This window comes from Lepidochelys olivacea (genome assembly GCF_965140295.1).
Source record: "Lepidochelys olivacea isolate rLepOli2 genome assembly, chromosome: 3".
NCBI lineage: Eukaryota > Metazoa > Chordata > Testudines > Cheloniidae > Lepidochelys > Lepidochelys olivacea.
The window spans coordinates 420,668-433,378 of record NC_140413.1 but is presented as its reverse complement, the minus strand read 5'-3'; the positions used below and the strand labels follow the sequence as shown (position 1 = coordinate 433,378).

At 51.1% G+C, this 12,711-nt stretch overlaps 1 protein-coding gene across 1 annotated transcript in view; it reads right to left on the bottom strand.

Moving 5' to 3' along the window:
* The window catches only part of FNDC4 (fibronectin type III domain containing 4), a 54,397-nt gene that overhangs the window by 20,359 nt on the left and 21,327 nt on the right, over window positions 1-12,711 (bottom strand). The window lies entirely within an intron of this gene.

Below are 12,711 nucleotides of genomic sequence, written 5' to 3'. Positions count from 1 at the left end.
ATAACGGGGGTAATATTTGTTACCTTGGGGAAGTTTTGACCTAAGCTGGTAAAGATAAGCTTAGGAGGTTTTTCATGCAGGTCCCCACATCTGTACCCTAGAGTTCAGAGTGGGGGAGGAACCTTGACATGGTGGCACAGAGGTGGGATTAACCTGAAATCATTTTGAGATCCAGTTGAGATTTTTTGAACTAGAAATACAGATTTTAAAAAGGAATTTTTAGGAAGTCCAGAAGGCAGCTTTGAAACTGAAAGCAGCTTGGTTTCTCTCTGCTTTGTGGCCAAGCAGAGACAAAAGGGGATTATCTTGTGAATTGCAGGTTTTCTTGCCTGGAGGCAGGGTACTTAACTCCTGCAGGGAAATTCACAGTCTTCCAACCCAGAGGTTTTTTTTTTTCTTTTCTTCCTAAAAGTAAATAGGGGGTGTGTGCTCTACCCATTTGCCTGGAGACAAAAGTGGCAGGGTTTTTTTAGGATTTTGATTTTTTTTTTTTGTTTTACAAGGAGCACAGGTTTGAAAAGAAATTTTTTTTCTTCTTTGGGCTGGGTAAGCAGGTTTCCAAGTAGTTGGAGGTTTTTTGCTTTAATTTGGGCCCAGAGCAGAGACAAGGGAATTGTCTTTTTCTGTAGGCTGACAATCACTATCAGAGAATAGGTATTCTATTCCAGCACAGCAAAATTTTACAGTCAAGTTTTGTTTGTTTATTTCTAAACCTCGGGTGTAAAGTTAGTTAAAAACAGAGAGGTTAGAATGGCCAAATCCTCAGCTCGACTACAGCTGGAATTAGCCAAATTTCAGGCTGAGGAAAAACAAAGGGAACATGAAAGACAGATAGAACTCATGCAGCTGAAGAAGGAACAAGAAAGGGAGGCAGAACAACACCAAGAGGCTGCCCACAAGAGGGAAATGGAGGCAAGGAAGCATGTGGAGGAGGAGAGGGAAAAAGAGAGGAAGCATGTGGAGGAGAGGGAGAGGATAAAGGCCCAGCAGAATATACCAACAAACCCTAGCAATCCTTCTCCAGGTACCACTTCCCATCCCAGAAAGTTCCCCACCTACAAGGCAGGTGATGATACTGAGGCCTTCTTAGAAAACTTCGAAAGGGCCTGCCTTGGGTACAACATCTCTACTGACCAATACATGGTAGAGCTGAGGCCGCAGCTCAGTGGACCCTTAGCTGAGGTGGCAGCTGAAATGCCTAAAGAACATATGAACAAGTATGAACTGTTTAAATCCAAGGCGAGAGTCAGAATGGGGATAACACCCGAGCAGTCTCGTCGGAGGTTCCGAGCCCTAAGGTGGAAACCAGACATGTCATTTACCCGACATGCCTACCACATTGTGAAACATTGGGATGCCTGGATATCAGGAGCAAGTGTTGAATCTCCAGTAAATTTGCCCTTCCTAATGCAAATGGAACAATTCTTAGAGGGTGTTCCTGAGGAAATAGAAAGATACATCCTAGATGGGAAACCCAAAACTGTAATTGAGGCAGGAGAGATTGGAGCCAGATGGGTGGAGGTGGCAGAGAAGAAGAAAACTGGTCGCAGTTGGAGCGGAGACCAGAAGGGACCACCCCAGACCACACCCTATTACCGGGGGCCGCCCAAAGCCCCACCTACCTCTCAAAGAACCCTCCAGACCCCTTATCGTCCCACCACCCCGTTCTCCAGCAACCCTCCTCGCCCCAGTGACCCGTCAGCTGGACGATGTTTTAAGTGTAACGAGCTGGGGCATGTAAAGGCCAACTGCCCCAAGAACCCCAACAGATTACAGTTCATTGCACCGGAATCACACCAGAGGTCCACAGGCCCAGATACCTCCCAGATACCCTTGGAGCGAAGGGAAACTGTGAGTGTGGGTGGGAAGAAGGTCACCGCGTGGAGGGACACCGGAGCACAAGTGTCAGCTATCCATGCTTCCTTAGTGGACCCCAATTTAATCAACCCAGAGATCCAAGTGACGATTCAACCCTTCAAGTCCAACTCTTTCAATTTGCCTACAGCCAAGTTGCCTGTCCAGTACAAGGGCTGGTCAGGAATGTGGACTTTTGCAGTCTATGATGATTATCCCATCCCCATGCTGTTGGGGGAAGACTTGGCCAATCACGTGAAGCAGGCCAAGAGGGTGGGAACGGTCACCCGCAGCCAGGCTAAACAAGCCGTGAGGCCTAGCTCTGTTCCGGAAACTTCTATCAGGGCCCGGTCAGAGGTGATGGACCCGGACCCCAGGCCAATGTCTGCAACAGCAGTAGTGGATCCAGTCCCAGAGACCCAGACGGAACCAGTCCCAGAACCGGAACCAGCCGAACAACCAACACCAGACCCCGTGCCAGCACTGAATCCAGTACTTGCAACCTCAACACCAGAGGGCCCCACCGAACCTGAACTGGCAGCAGCCGATAATCCTACACAAGAGGCTCAGCCGGAGCCTGAATCCCAACATAGTACACCAGCGGAGAGCGGTTCACAGTCAACAGAAACAGCTCCATCCCCTATATCGCTTCCAGAGGGACCAAGCCTAGGTCCACAATCCCATGAGGAACTGATGTCTCCAGCATCAAGGGAACAGTTCCAGACCGAACAGGAAGCAGATGAAAGCCTCCAGAGAGCTTGGACGGCGGCACGGAGCAACCCACCGCCTCTCAGCTCTTCTAATCGATCCAGGTTTGTTGTAGAAAGAGGACTTTTATACAAGGAAACTCTTTCTGGGGGACACCAGGAAGACTGGCATCCTCAGAGACAGTTGGTAGTTCCAACTAAATACCGGGCCAAGCTCTTGAGCTTAGCCCATGATCACCCTAGTGGCCATGCTGGGGTGAACAGGACCAAAGACCGTTTGGGGGGGTCATTCCACTGGGAGGGAATGGGCAAGGATGTTTCTACCTATGTCCAGTCTTGTGAGGTGTGCCAAAGAGTGGGAAAACCCCAAGACCAGGTCAAAGCTCCTCTCCAGCCACTCCCCATCATTGAAGTTCCATTTCAGCGAGTAGCTGTGGATATTCTGGGTCCTTTTCCGAAAAAGACACCCAGAGGAAAGCAGTACATACTGACTTTCATGGATTTTGCCACCCGATGGCCGGAAGCAGTAGCTCTAAGCAACACCAGGGCTAAAAGTGTGTGCCAGGCACTAGCAGACATTTTTGCCAGGGTAGGTTGGCCCTCCGACATCCTCACAGATGCAGGGACTAATTTCCTGGCAGGAACTATGAAAAACCTTTGGGAAGCTCATGGGGTAAATCACTTGGTTGCCACTCCTTACCATCATCAAACAAATGGCATGGTGGAGAAGTTTAATGGAACTTTGGGGGCCATGATACGTAAATTCGTAAATGAGCACTCCAATGATTGGGACCTAGTATTGCAGCAGTTGCTCTTTGCCTACAGAGCTGTACCACATCCCAGTTTAGGGTTTTCCCCATTTGAACTTGTATATGGCCGTGAGGTTAAGGGGCCATTGCAGTTGGTGAAGCAGCAATGGGAGGGATTTACACCTTCTCCAGGAACTAACATTCTGGACTTTGTAACCAACCTACAAAACACCCTCCGAACCTCTTTAGCCCTTGCTAGAGGAAACTTACAGGATGCTCAAAAAGAGCAAAAAGCCTGGTATGATAAACATGCCAGAGAGCGTTCCTTCAAAGTAGGAGACCAGGTCATGGTCTTAAAGGCGCTCCAGGCCCATAAAATGGAAGCATCGTGGGAAGGGCCATTCGTGGTCCAGGAGCGCCTGGGAGCTGTTAATTATCTCATAGCATTCCCCACCTCCAACCGAAAGCCTAAGGTGTATCATATTAATTCTCTAAAGCCCTTTTATTCCAGAGAATTAAAGGTTTGTCAGTTTACAGCCCAGGGAGGAGACGACGCTGAGTGGCCTGAAGGTGTCTATTACGAAGGGAAATGTGCTGGTGGTGTGGAAGAGGTGAACCTCTCCATGACCCTTGGGCGTATGCAGCGACAGCAGATCCAGGAGCTGTGCACTAGCTACGCGCCAACGTTCTCAGCCACCCCAGGACTGACTGAACGGGCATACCACTCCATTGACACAGGTAATGCTCACCCAATTAGGGTCCAACCTTACCGGGTGTCTCCTCAAGCTAAAACTGCTATAGAACGGGAGATCCAGGATATGTTACAGATGGGTGTAATCCGCCCCTCTGAAAGTGCATGGGCATCTCCAGTGGTTCTAGTTCCCAAACCAGATGGGGAAATACGTTTTTGCGTGGACTACCGTAAGCTAAATGCTGTAACTCGCCCAGACAACTATCCAATGCCACGCACTGATGAACTATTAGAGAAACTGGGAAGGGCCCAGTTCATCTCTACCTTGGACTTAACCAAGGGGTACTGGCAGGTACCGCTAGATGAATCTGCCAAGGAAAGGTCAGCCTTCATCACACATCTCGGGCTGTATGAATTTAATGTACTCCCTTTCGGGCTGCGAAATGCACCCGCCACTTTCCAAAGACTTGTAGATGGTCTCCTAGCGGGATTAGGAGAATATGCAGTCGCCTACCTTGACGATGTGGCCATATTTTCGGATTCCTGGGCAGACCACCTGGAACATCTACAAAAAGTCCTTGAGCGCATAAGGGAGGCAGGACTAACTGTTAAGGCTAAGAAGTGTCAAATAGGCCTAAACAGAGTGACTTACCTTGGACACCAGGTGGGTCAAGGAACTATCAGCCCCCTACAGGCCAAAGTGGATGCTATCCAAAAGTGGCCTGTCCCAAAGTCAAAGAAACAGGTTCAATCCTTCTTAGGCTTGGCCGGTTATTACAGACGATTTGTACCGCACTACAGCCAAATCGCTGCCCCACTGACAGACCTAACCAAAAAGAAACAGCCAAATGCTGTTCAGTGGACCAGAAAGTGTCAGAAGGCCTTTAACAAGCTTAAAGCGACACTCATGTCTGACCCTGTACTAAGGGCCCCAGACTTTGACAAACCGTTCCTAGTAACCACAGATGCCTCCGAGCGTGGTGTGGGAGCAGTTTTAATGCAGAAAGGACCTGATCAAGAATTCCACCCTGTAGTGTTTCTCAGCAAAAAACTGTCTGAGAGGGAAAGCAACTGGTCAGTCACTGAAAAAGAATGTTATGCCATTGTCTACGCTCTGGAAAAGCTACGCCCATATGTTTGGGGACGGCGTTTCCACCTGCAAACCGACCATGCTGCACTAAAGTGGCTTCACACCGTCAAAGAAACTAACAGAAAACTTCTTCGGTGGAGTTTAGCTCTCCAAGATTTTGATTTCGACATCCAACACATCTCAGGAGCTTCTAACAAAGTGGCTGATGCACTCTCCCGTGAAAGTTTCCCAGAATCAACTGGTTAAAATCGTCCTTGAGATGTGGAAAATATTGTTAGTCTTTATGTACTTGGTAGTATATTTAGAGATGCATGTGTCTTATTAACTCTGTTTTCCTAGAGCTCCAGGAAGAAATCCCAGCCAGTGTTTCACCCTAGCTGAGATTTGGGGGGCGTGTCATAAATATAAAGGGAAGGGTAAACCCCTTTGAAATCCCTCCTGGCCAGGGGAAAGCTCCTCTCACCTGTAAAGGGTTAAGAAGCTAAAGGTAACCTCGCTGGCACCTGACCAAAATGACCAATGAGGAGACAAGATACTTTCAAAAGCTGGGAGGAGGGAGAGAAACAAAGGGTTTGTGTGTCTGTCTGTAGTCGTCTTGGCCGGGGACAGAACAGGAATGGAGTCTTAGAACTTTTAGTAAGTAATCTAGCTAGGTATGTGTTAGATTATGATTTCTTTAAATGGCTGAGAAAAGAATTGTGCTGAATAGAATAACTATTTCTGTCTGTGTATCTTTTTTGTAACTTAAGGTTTTGCCTAGAGGGGTTCTCTATGTTTTTGAATCTAATTACCCTGTAAGATATATACCATCCTGATTTTACAGGGGGGATTTCTTTATTTCTATTTACTTCTATTTTTTATTAAAAGTCTTCTTGTAAAACACTGAATGCTTTTTCATTGTTCTCAGATCCAAGGGTTTGGGTCTGTGGTCACCTATGCAAATTGGTGAGGCTTTTTATCCAACATTTCCCAGGAAAGGGGGAGTGCAAGTGTTGGGAGGATTGTTCATTGTTCTTAAGATCCAAGGGTCTGGGTCTGTAGTCACCTAGGCAAATTGGTGAGGCTTTTTACCAAACCTTGTCCAGGAAGTGGGGTGCAAGGTTTTGGGAAGTATTTTGGGGGGAAGGACGCGTCCAAACAGCTCTTCCCCAGTAACCAGTATTAGTTTGGTGGTGGTAGCGGCCATTCCAAGGATAACGGGGGTAATATTTGTTACCTTGGGGAAGTTTTGACCTAAGCTGGTAAAGATAAGCTTAGGAGGTTTTTCATGCAGGTCCCCACATCTGTACCCTAGAGTTCAGAGTGGGGGAGGAACCTTGACAACCCCTGACTTGGCTCCGTGGTGCCTGGGCTCGTAGGAGCAGCCCAGCAGGGACACTAGGGCACAGTGCAGGACTTGGCCAGCGCAGGGTGTTTCATGGCCCGAGCAGCTGAAGGGAGTGTGAGTTGAGGAGGTAAAGCCATTTCCTCCCCAAATGTAGGCCTCTGCATCTGACTGCTTCACCCTGGGCAGAGGGCTGCCAGTGGGGGCTGGGTGGGGTAACTAGCATCCATGCATGCTGGTAGGGAGAGGATTTGTGCCTGGGTGTGCAGACAGGCACATACGTGACATTCCCAAGCGCGAAGGGGAGCTGGCTTTGGCTGTTTCTGCAGCTGCGTCGTGTAGGGCAGAGATCTGGTGCCAAGCTGTGCTGGCCTGTCTGGGGTTGCACTGTGCTCAGCTCCTCTGAGCCCACAGGTCACCAAGGACTCTGGCGTGGGTGCTGGGCCCTCCTGCATCCTCCAGCCCAAGGAAGGAGACCCTCAAACTCATTATGGCCTTGGGCCCTCCTAGGGCTCAGCCCAGGCGGGGCAGGGATCTATTCACTCTGGCCCTGGGCACCCCATCTCCATCCACAAAGTCACGCAGGCTGGCTACAGGGGTAAGGCCACTGCTGCTCAGGCCTGGAGGAGGCACACGGGAGCAGGTCCTGTGCTCCGTGACCGACTGGGGATTCCCACAGGTGGCAGCCAGGAAAGCGGGGTGAGGGGGGCGTGGTGCTCCCTTTGCTATTTAACATTTTTATTAATGACCGGGAAGAAAATGTAAAACTACACAATAATTGGGTGAGTGGTAAATAATGAAGAAAACAGGTACTGATTGCTTGGGAAGCTGGGCACGGGCAAACAATATGCCTTTTAATACTGCTAAATATATACATTTGGGAACCAAGAATGCAGGCTGTATTTACAGGATGGGGGAACTCTACCCGGGGAAATAGTGACTCTGAAAAAGATTTGGGGGTCGTGATGGATAATCGGCTGAGCATGGGTTCCCAGTGTGACACTATGGCCAAAAGGGCTAATGCCACCCTTGGATGCATAAATGGGAATCTTGAGTAGGAGTAGAGAGGCTATTTGGCATTGGTGCGACCATTGATGGGATACTGTGTCCAATTCAAGAAGGACGTTCACGGTGCTTAATTTGTGCCAGGGCTTGGCAGCTCATAGCCCTGGCACCTCTGGGCTGCATCAGTTACGAATGTAAAAAATTGCTTGAGTCCCAGCACCTTTTACGTTACAAATTAAGCTTTGGATATTCCTCAATTGGAGAGGGGTCAGAGAAGAGCCATGAGATGGATTAAAGGATTAGAAAACCTGCCTGAGAGCTCTTAGAGCCTATTGCTAAGCCTGATTAGCTGAACCCAGAGAAGGTTAAGGAGTGCGTGAGGGGGTTTCTACTCCACACAAGGCCTGAGTAGGTAAAAAGGGTCATTAACCTCACGACAGGCTGCACCTGGAAGAGAGTCTGGGCTGATCTGCTCAGTCTCACTGATGATGCCCAGCTGGGCAGGGGCAAGCTGAGCAAGTATAAAACCAGGACGTAAGGCACAAGAGGAGGCTCTAGGAAGGAGTTCTGCAACTGTTCCCTTGAGAGGGGCGCTGCCAAGAGACAAGCAGGTGGCCTTGGGGGAGTGAGCCCTGGGGTCTTGCCTGGGAAATACAAACTCTGGCAAGAACCTGAGAGCAGGTGAAATACAGGGGCCAGCTCTAGGGTTTTTGCTGCCCCAAGTTCTGAGAGTGCAACTACCCAAGCAAGAAAAAAGAAAGGGAAAGGGGGGGCCGGAATGTTGCCCCTGGAATTGCGTCGCCCCAAGCAGTGTTTGCTTTGCTGGTGCCTCCAGCCGGTCCTGGTGAAATAGCCCCCGGGAGCAGAGGAAACTCTGGTCACCTGGATGGAAGCCCAGGGAAACAGCCGCCGGGTCCGAGTGTGTAGCTGGTTGTTGTTAGACACGGGGTCCCTGGGCTGGAAGCTGGAATAGTGGGCGGGCCTGGGTTCCTCTGTTGGCCCCTGGGAGGTGGACTGGAAGACTGCCTGAGACAGCTTATCCAGAGGGACTTTGTGGGAGGGGAGGACTGTAGTGAGCTGGCTGAAGGGCCAAGTCATGAAGAGAGAGTATCACATGGGTTGAGAGCTAATCCCCAGATGAACCACAAGGAGGCGCCCCACTGGTGAGCCGTAAACCCCGTGACAGGGCGATTAGATCACAATCTATCGGTACCTACATGGGGAACAAATAGTTAACAGTGAGCTCTTCAGTCTAGCAGAGTCCGGTACAACACGATCCATGGAAATAAGGGGAATTGCCCACTGGAGCAATTTCCCAGGGGTTGTGGTGGATTCTTCAGCACTGACCACTTTTCAGTCCAGATTGGCTGTTTTTCTAACAGCTGCTCTCGGAAGGACTGTGGGGCAGTCCTCTGGGCTGTGCGCTACAGGGGGGTCAGACTGGCTGATCGCAGTGGGCCTGTCTGGCCTGGGGATCTAAGCAGATACTCCTGGTCCAGGGCTCTGGCCAAGTGCCTTGCAGGCAGGCAGGCCAGATAAGGGTCCGGCTGACAACGAGAGTGGTGCCAACATTCACTAGCGGCTCTTCTCGGGGTCTGTGTTAATCCGTGCTGGTTTGCTATTTATTACGGGCCACGGTGTGACCCACGAGTCCCCGGCACACACACAAACCGGCACGCGTGCACAAACGAGCACACGGATGATGCCGACACGCACGCACTCATTGCTGAGCAGGTGCTCGTGAGAGGAGCCCGGTTGCCGTCCAGGGATAGGCATGTGCAAAGCTTCCCCCCGCGCGTGTTGTGCCATGCCCAGCGCCGCGCTCGCCTGAAGGAGGCCTGGCTCAGCCCTGTCCCGAAGAGCGCGCAGTCCAAGTGACAAAGAGGAAGTGTGGGGAAGACTGTGACATGCGCAGCTGAGAGGCGGGCTGACCCACGGCTTGATCTGGGAGTGCCCCCAGAGGGACCTGCTGTGTGCCGCACACCGCTTGGGCCCCCCAGTCTGTCAGTTCTCAGTCCTTTTCCTGCAGTGGGACTCCAGGATGGATTTGGATGGGGGCAGAGCCTGCCTACAAGGGTGTCCCAACAAGCACCCGTTGGGTGGGCCCATTGGGGAGGGGCGGGGAGAAGATGGGGGTGGCTGTGTAGGAAGAGTGGATGAAATGGGGAGGAGGAGCGGGTGACGTGGTCTGAATGACAGGCCGGGCTGAGGTTTGGCGGGATCTGCATGAACTGGGAGCCAGAGGGGAGGTTGGTCTGCAGGGCCAGAGAGCAGAGGGTGGCGGGTGTCTGTTGTTGGCCCAGGACCAGTGCCCTGTACCCAGCCTAAGAGCACACTAGCTCCCCTCCTGTCTCCTGGGATTTCCTCCGTATTCCAAGCTGCAGGGGGCCAGGAGCTGCTCAGGCAGCCCTTCGAGGATCTGTGGGGGCTGCTGACTGAGCGTGGCTTTGCTGTGGGAATCCAGGAGAAGCCTGTGGCAGAACCGGAGGCAGCGGTGTGGCCGTGGGAGCGCTGTGGCGGGGGGTCCCCAGAACAGAGGGGGACAGTGTGGCTGGGCTGGGGAGAGGGAGGCTGAGGTCTCAGTGAGGGGCAGGGTCACATGGTTGGGCGATTCAGCTGGGGGTGCAGTCCATCTGACCCCCCTGATGTTCCACTAAGGGAAACCCTTTCTGATGGGATGTCTGCCCCACTTCCCCATCTCTTGGGGGAGCAGGAGCAGGCCCATCTTTCTCGCCCCACCCCTGCAGGAGCCAGGGGACATTTTGCTCTGGGGAGAGGAGAGGCGAGGCAGCAGCGACACCGTCCTTATGGGTCGCTGGCAGGCGGGATCAAACCAGGGACCTCTGGCGCTTAGTGCACGAGCTACAAGCCACCTGGTGCTTAGCTAAGGCTGTGGGCAGACTCCTTTTCTCTCTCTCTCTCTCTCTCTCTCAGTGGCCTCGGTGCACCCGAGGGGACAGAAGCCCAGCCCAGGAGGTGTGTGGGTTACGCTTGCAGGACGGGAGGGTGGAGGAGGAAGCAGGAAGATTCCAGCAGCTCAGGGCACTATGCATCTCCCCCGCCGGGCGCAGTGGGTCGGCCCGCTCCCTGCAGCCTGGCTGTGGGGACAGACCCCTGCGGCAGCCCCAGGCCTGGGAGAGGGGGCTGAAGAGCCCAGGAGCTGAAGAGGCAGGGCAGGGGCAGGGGCTGGGCGGGTGTAGGCAGTGGCAGATTTAGAGTTGGGGGGGGCCCTGTGCACAGCAGGGGGCCCAGCCAAGAAAAAGAACATTTTCATCTCCCCCCTGCCCCCCACTTTTCATTCTTTTTGGATCCCCCTTGTCCACGTTTGCTGACCCCCTCAAAGAACTCTAATAGATTGGTGAGGCATGATTTCCCTTTCTAAAAGCCATGTTGGCTTTTCCCCACAAATCGTGTTCATCTGTGTGTCTGATAATTCTGTTCTTTACCACAGTTTCAACCATTTTGCCTGGCAGTGAAGTTAGACTTACTGGCCTGTAATTGCTGGAATCACCTCTGGAGCCTTTTTAAAAAATTGGTGTCACATTAACTACCCTCCAGTCGTCTGGTACAGAAGCTGATTTAAATGATAGGTTACATACCATAGCTAGTCATTCTGCAATTTCATATTTGAGTTCCTTGAGAACTCTTGGGTAAATACCATCTAGTCCTGGTGACTTATTTCTGTTTAATGTATCAGTTGTTTCAAAACCTTCTCTACTGACACCTCCATCTGGGACAGTTCCTCAGATTTGTCACCTAAAAAGACTGTCTCAGGTGTGGGAATCTCCCTCAGCCTCTGCAGTGAAGACTGTTGTAAAGAATTCATTTACCTTCTCAGCAATGGCTTTGTCTTCCTGGAGTGCTCCTTTAGCACCTCCATGGGCCAGAGGCCCCACTAATTGTTTGGCAGGCTTCCTGCATCTGATGTACTTAAACATTTTTTTTTATTGTTAGCTGGACGATGTTTTAAATGTAACGAGCCGGGGCATGTAAAGGCCAACTGCCCCAAGAACCCCAACAGATTACAGTTCATTGCACTGGAATCACACTAGAGGTCCTCAGGTCCAGATACCTCCCAGATACCCTTGGAGTGGAGGGAAACTGAGAGTGTGGGCGGGAAGAAGGTCACCGCGTGGAGGGACACCGGAGCACAAGTGTCAGCTATCCACACTTCCTCAGTGGACTCCAATTTAATCAACCCAGAGATCCAAGTGACTATTCAACCCTTCAAGTCCAACTCTTTCAATTTGCCTACAGCCAAGTTGCCTGTCCAGTACAAGGGCTGGTCAGGAACGTGGACTTTTGCAGTCTATGATGATTATTCCATCCCCATGCTGTTGGGGGAAGACTTGGCCAATCATAGAATCAAAGAATAGAATCATAGAATATCAGGTTGGAAGGGACCTCAGGAAGTCATCTAGTCCAACCCCCTGCTCAAAGCAGGACCGATCCCCGACTAAATCATCCCAGCCAGGGCTTTGTCAAGTCTGACCTTAAAAACATCTAAGGAAGGAGATTCCACCACCTCCCTAGGTAACGCATTCCAGTGTTTCACCACCCTCCTAGTGAAAAAGTTTTTCTTAGTATCCAACCTAAACCTTCCCCACTGCAACTTGAGACCATTGCTCCTTGTTCTGTCATCTGCTACCACTGAGAACAGTCTAGAGCCATCCTCTTTGGAACTCCTTTCAGGTAGTTGAAAGCAGCTATCAAATCCCCCCTCATTCTTCTCTTCCGCAGGCTAAACATCCCCAGTTCCCTCAGCCTCTCCTCATAAGTCATGTGTTCCAGACACCTAATCATTTTTGTTACCCTTCGCTGGACTCTTTCCAATTTTTCCACATCCTTCTTGTAGTGTGGGGCCCAAAACTGGACACAGTACTCCAGATGAGGCCTCACCAATGTTGAATAGAGGGGAATGATCACGTCCTTCGATCTGCTGGCAATGCCCCTACTTATACATCCCAAAATGCCATTGGCCTTCTTGGCAACAAGGGCACACTGTTGACTCATATCCAGCTTCTCGTCCACTGTAACCCCTAGGTCCTTTTCTGCAGAACTGCTGCCGAGCCATTCGGTCCCTAGTCTGTAGCGGTGCATGGGATTCTTCCGTCCTAAGTGCAGGACTCTGCACTTGTCCTTGTTGAACCTCATCAGATTTCTTTTGGCCCAATCCTCCAATATGTCTAGGTCCCTCTGTATCCTATCCCTACCCTCCAGCGTATCTACCTGTCCTCCCAGTTTAGTGTCATCTGCAAACTTGCTGAGGGTGCAATCCACACCATCCTCCA